Source organism: Canis lupus, chromosome 4 (assembly GCF_048164855.1).
Source record: "Canis lupus baileyi chromosome 4, mCanLup2.hap1, whole genome shotgun sequence".
In the NCBI taxonomy this organism is placed as follows: domain Eukaryota; kingdom Metazoa; phylum Chordata; class Mammalia; order Carnivora; family Canidae; genus Canis; species Canis lupus.
The window spans coordinates 16,290,412-16,295,184 of record NC_132841.1 but is presented as its reverse complement, the minus strand read 5'-3'; the positions used below and the strand labels follow the sequence as shown (position 1 = coordinate 16,295,184).

At 42.0% G+C, this 4,773-nt stretch overlaps 1 pseudogene; it reads left to right on the top strand.

Annotated features, from left to right (window-relative positions):
• Positions 1 to 3,485: 3,485 nt before the first annotated feature.
• LOC140631501 (large ribosomal subunit protein eL8-like) lies at positions 3,486 to 4,491 on the top strand (annotated as a pseudogene).
• The last annotated feature ends 282 nt before the right edge of the window (positions 4,492 to 4,773 follow it).

Below are 4,773 nucleotides of genomic sequence, written 5' to 3'. Positions count from 1 at the left end.
AGGTCAAGTGTCAGTTAATGACAAAGTCTAAACTTAAGTTGTCAAACAGAATGCCACAAAGCATGTGGGGAGTAGGTCATTGACCCTAATGGTCTGGAAATATGGTAATGCCTTAAAAAGCACTCTTTCGATCTTGAACTAAGTTTGAAATGAAACTGCTTCTTCTCAAGGAGCACTTGTATTCCTCAGGCTTCTCACCTCAGCACCACTATTAATATTTGGAGCTAGACAATTCTTTATTGTGAGGGGGCTGCCATTCCTACCATAATGAAAGTCCAGAGCTGTAAATACCTGTACGAATTAATAAAATTGGAACTTGTTTCCTTTTGTCTAGTGATCTTAGAAAGGATTTATCTATTTCCTTGAGGAAAGAAGGTATTCGTGTTTGGCCATCTGAAATCATAACAACCATTGTATTAAATACCCATTGCAATGATCAAACAAGTAAAATATTCTAAATCATCATTTAAAAATTCAGATGATTGAAGATGAAATACTGAGTTAGGACATATGGCAATAAAGTAAAACTTCATCTGTCAGCAACCTACCAAATAGATGCTTAAATACTTAAACCCTAGTTTTTCTTTTCCTTTTTAGAGAGAGAGAACAGGGGTGGAGGGGGGCAGAGGGAGAGAGAGAATCTGAAGCAGTTTCCATGCCCAGCATGAAGCCCAATGTGGGACTCTATATCACAACCCTGAGATCATGACCTGAGCCAAAATCAAGAGTCAGATGCTTAACTGATCCACCCAGGCACCCCTAAAACCCCAGTTTTTCTAACTGCTCTATACCTGTATAAAAGGTCTCACAAAATCCTTATTTCAAGAGATATTAATAGACATTCTGTGGGAAAAAGATTTTATACTCAAGCAAATCTGGAAAATGCTGGGTTAGACAAAGTTAAACAGTTTGCTTTCCCATTCAACTCAGCAGAGCCTCTACTATATTTGTGAGCAATGCAAATCTCTGTAAAGCAGGCACAAGGTGAGCTGTTTCTCCACCTTATTTGGCTATGCAATGTTGATTTGTTTGTTTAGAGTTTCTCAATGTTATGTAATGTTCCCCAGAACACCCTGGGAAGCAAGGCACTACCCCTGGCTATCTCACTAGCTTCTCTGGTCTTACTAGATAAACTCTGGTGGAGCTGTAAGGACCACACAACCTAGAAGCTGACGAGAGTGGAATGCTGGCCTAGGTGTGCAGATTAGCTACTGACAGTGTAGCCATAATACTATACAGGCACTAAATTTAATTTTAATTTCTAATTCAGGAATTGCTGTTATACCTGAAAGTATCAATTGGGGTTTTTTTAATGGTAAACAATGGAAATCGACCCTGCTATATTAAGCTACAAAGAGGAGTTTATTGAAAATATTCTAAGCTGGGGTGCCTGGGTGGCTCAGTGGTTGAGTATTTGCCCTTGGCTCTGGTCATGATCCCAGGGTCCTGGGATCGAGTCCCACTTTGGGCCCCCCAACAGGGAGCCTGTTTCTCCCTCTGCCTATGTCTCTGCCTCTGTGTGTGTGTCTCTCAGGAATAAATAAATAAAATCTTTTTTAAAAAATATTCTAAGCCTTGCTAATTCTTCACATTGTGAATGAAGAACCAAACACCACAGATACCAGGGCAGGAAACAGGGTCACTCTGGGTACCTGAGGAACATTAATTCAGGGACAGCTACTTGGGCTCCAGCCAGCAGATGACCCATCTCCAAACCATCTAATATCATAAATATCATATGATATCTCCCCTAAAGTTTCAACTCCCAGGAGAAGATGGTGATTGGCTTAGCTTGCATCAGGTACCTACCACCTAGCGCCTGTGTGCCCCATGGTCATGGCTGAGGTGTCATGATCTACAGCTGCATGACATAGAATGACATAGAGCAGAGGAAGAGTAATTGCCCCAAAACATGGATGCAGAACAGAAAAATAAGAGATCTGCTTTACATTCGCTGAGCAGGAAAAAGAGACGTGTACTTTACTTTGTCCCACTAATCCTATCCCTTCCACGCAGTTCTTCACATTTTTTACATAGAACATTGAAGCATTTCGAATGGCTAGGATTTCCTCTTCAATCACCTTCAACAGACTTAAGAGCCTGTCTTTCAGAGAATTCCAAAAAGTCCTTTTGAGTTGAGTCCTTCCTCTAAGAAACCTGGCATTGTTGATTAATGACTCCCAAAGAGTCATTTAGTCTAATTATCAACCAAGCTCATTCATTCTTAACAGCCACAGAAGATGCAAGGACAAAATTTAAGGCAATGTGAGAAGGAGGAAGAGGGAGAGTTTAAAGACAAATGTAACAAATCAATTCTTCCCAACCTCCAAATGACCCATGTAAAGGAATTTAGTTAAGCATCTGCCTTGTCTCCATCTTCAGTCTATTGGCCCAAAGTTTTTCTTAGTAATTCTAAAATTCTTTTGATAATCATCAATTTCTGTGAAAACAGAGGGGAGTCTGTTTTATGATAATGTTTTTTGATTCCAGACTAAGATTGCTTCCCTGCCTCTGGGAAAATTCCTTCTTCATGAAAAAGGTTTTCTTGAGGCCACTGTTTTTTAAGAATTTGCCATGAGTACACTTTATCTTGCTAAGCAGAAGGACAACACTAAAGTTAGCATGTTGGCTGATTTTTATTTTTATATTTGAGCCTGCTTCAAAATAATAAATAGACATTTTCTTGGGCGAGTTCTCATTTGGGTTTAATTATTTGCTTCTTGTCTTTCTTGAAGCCAAAGTCTCAATTTTACTAAAAAGAAGAAAAGAAGAAAGCAAGAGTTCTAACCAAGATTTTAAACCACAGTCATTTTTTTGTGAAACAAGGCTCTTTGGTCATCTGTATTCTGGGGTGAAAGTTTCCGATGATCTTTATTTATCTGTGCATTTTATTATGTAGAAAACAGAAATGCAAGGAAGGTATCATAGTGCTTGAGAAAGGGTAAGATGGGGACGATGATATTCAACACACCTTATAAGCACTTCTTCCAAAGGAAACATCTCATTTAATATTCAAACTCTGCAGAAAACATCAAGTAGAAGAGAACAATCACTTATGGTGTCAGAAAGCCACACTCCTATGTTTCTGTTACTCACCTTTACTCCTACACACTCGACGCTTCTGACACCAGCTGTGTGGGTGTTCCACTCATCAAGCAATTCCACAACATCGGCAGGGTGTCCTATAATTCAATTCTATTCTGACATTAATCGGAGTTAGCCCAAACCTCATGGCTTTCAGGGCTGAGTCTCACAGGATTGTCCGTTACTTCAGATGCCTATCCCAATTAGTAGGTCCCTGGGTTACTCACAATTTTTGTCTGACTTGATTTCAAAGCAGAGGTTCCACTGTGGATTCAGTCATTTGCTACAACAGTTCACAGAACTCAGGGTAATACATTTACCAGTTTGTTATATGATAAAGTACGTCATAAAGGATGCAAGTGAACGGCCTTATGAAGAGGTAATGTAGGCTCTCTCCCAAGATGCCCAAAGGAAAGAAGGCAAAGGGTAAGAAGGTGGCCCCGGCCCCTGTTGCTGTGAAGAAGCAGGAGGCCAAGAAGATGGTCAGTCTCATGTTCGAGAAAAGGCCCAAGAATTTTGGTATCGGACAGGAGGTCCAGCCCTAAAGGGACCTCACCTGCTTTGTCAAATAGCTCCACTACATCAGGCTGCAGGGGCAAAGGGCTATTCTCTATAAAAATCTAAAAGTGCCTCCCACAAGGGACATCTGGGTGGCTCAATGGTTGAGCGTCTGCCTTTGGCTCAGGTCGTGATCCTGGGGTCTTGGGATCAAGTCCCACATCCAGCTCCCCCTGGGAGTCTGTTTTACCCTCTGCCTATGTCTCTGCCTCTCTGTGTGTCTCTCATGAATAAATAAATAATCTTTGTTTTTAATAAATAAAAAATAATAAAAGTGTCTCCCTTGTTTAACCAGTTCACCCATACCTTGGACCGCCAAACAGCTACTCAACTGGTTAAACTGGCCCACAAGTACAGACCAGAGACAAAGCAAGAGAAGAAGCAGAGATTGTTGGCCCAGGGCTAAGAAGAAAGCTGGGGGCAAAGAGGATGTCCCCACTAAGAGGCCATCTGGCCTTCGAGCTGGAGTTAATACTGTCATCACCTTGATGGAAAACAAGAAGTCTCAGCTGGTAGTGATGGCACATGATGTGGATCCTATTGAGTTGGTTGTCCTCCTGCCTGCCCTGTGTCAGAATATGGGGGTTCCCTGCTGCATTATCAAGGGGGGAAGGTCAGGATGGGGCATCTGGTCCACAGAAAGACGTGTACCACTGTCGCCTTCACACAGGTTAACACGGAAGACTGACGAGCTCTGGCAAAACTGGCAGAAGCCATCAGGACCAATGACAATGACATGATGAGATCTGCTGCCACTGGGGAGGCAACATCCTGGATCCCAAGTCGGTGGCTCCCATCGCTAAGCTGGAAAAGGCAAAAGCTAAAGAACTGGCCACCAAACTGGGCTGAGTGACACTGTTGAATTTTCTGTACATAAAAGTAATAAAAAATCATCTTTCAGGGGCACCTGGTGGTTCAGCAGTTTCTGCCTTTGGCTTGGGTGGTGATCCTGGGGTCCTAGAATCGAGTCCCACATCGGGCTCCCTGTGGGGAGCCTGCTTCTCCCTCTGCCTATGTCTCTGCCTCTCTCTCTATGTCTCTCATGAATAAATGAATGAAAACTTTTAAAAAAATTCTCTTTCAAAAAAAAATAGATGTACAATGGGTGAGAACTGACAGGGTCCTAAGCAC